Raw genomic sequence first — 1,324 nt, forward strand, 5'->3', positions numbered from 1 at the left:
TGCCAAAGTCAGAAATAATTTTAGTTCTGTTCTAGTTCTTGGAACTAAAATGCATATCACAATACTAGTATTATATTTTAGTTCCAGTACCAAAGAACTAAAACAACACTACTCAGTAGTTTGTTTTATGTTCTTGCTAGTTCCATGTCAGTCCTTACTCCAGTCCATTATAATAGTTCAAGCAACCGGCCCCAATTTGGGGCAGCCCGGTTTTACCCCCCCATTTCCCGTGCCCGAGCCCCTCCCGAGCCCGGTTTTACCAACCCCCTGTAGTCTTGCGTAGCCAGACCCAACTCCCTTCTATTATTTGGACATTTAAAGTACATGTATACATGCATCAGGAAAGTATGCTAATATTAATAAAGCAACTTCATAAATTTACTTTTTTCTGGTCCTGGTCTCTCATCAGTGTTTAGCCACGCCTAAAATTCACGCCCACGCAGCCCACGTGTGTAAAATGGTGTCCATCTCAGCATAGATATTATCAAGAGTACGGAGTGTCAAGAAGACTTTTATCGACTTTTATACCCCAAGTTCCCAACTGGCGCCAACTAGTCATGAGATTATGGTTCCTATTGTGTTTTGGGGCCATCATCCTCCAGTACACGATATCACCTGTATGACCAGGTACAGAGCTTTGGATTTTGATACTGACTATTATACTGTGTATTTAATTGGACAGAGGAGGATAAAGGAGGAGCTACTGGTACTAAAACGAGACAGATTTGTATCTTAAACTTATACAGGAAGAGAATCAACAGAGAGTTTGTGGTTAGGCCAATTATCACTATCACTTAAAAGCCTTTATGTATCATTTTTTATTTCCAATTAATTCCCCCATTTTTTAGTTATGTCCGAGACTATTATTACTAGAAATGGATTCTGGAGACAGGGACAGGATTGTCAGTCTTAGTAAAAATGGGTGCGTTGATGTGGTAGGGGTGTAGCTAGTTATTAATGTTATATTAATAGGTGCATAGCATTGTGGGATGGTAAAGATGGGACGTGTCTTAAGACTGTTAATAATCTTGGAAATGGAATGCATTATGGAATAAAGGTAGTGATAATATTAATGGAGCATTATGAAAATCAGGTTTCCCACATTAAATTGTGATAATATTGTGATAATATAATAATTGTGATAATATATTTTATATAGTTATACTTTCTTGTTCTTTATTATCATTAGCTGCAGGTGTGGAGTCTATCATTGGTAAGCTTCATTGAGAGGAAGGTTCTGCTGCTCCTGATTTCAAGTCTCATTTCACTGGCTCTCTCTCTGACTCATGGCAGTCCCCAGCAACTCCTTGTTCCCTTATTGACT

The 1,324-nt window shown here is 38.5% G+C and overlaps 1 long non-coding RNA gene across 1 annotated transcript; it reads left to right on the top strand.

Annotated features, from left to right (window-relative positions):
• Positions 1-432: 432 nt before the first annotated feature.
• LOC109593146 (uncharacterized) lies at positions 433-1,295 on the top strand. Its single transcript, XR_002190762.1, has 5 exons — positions 433-627; positions 683-771; positions 849-922; positions 973-1,057; positions 1,190-1,295. It is a non-coding gene; the product is annotated as an uncharacterized LOC109593146 (long non-coding RNA).
• Positions 1,296-1,324: the final 29 nt, after the last annotated feature.

This window comes from Amphimedon queenslandica, unplaced genomic scaffold, assembly GCF_000090795.2.
Source record: "Amphimedon queenslandica unplaced genomic scaffold, v1.1 AMPQUscaffold_2685_Cont25313, whole genome shotgun sequence".
NCBI lineage: Eukaryota > Metazoa > Porifera > Demospongiae > Haplosclerida > Niphatidae > Amphimedon > Amphimedon queenslandica.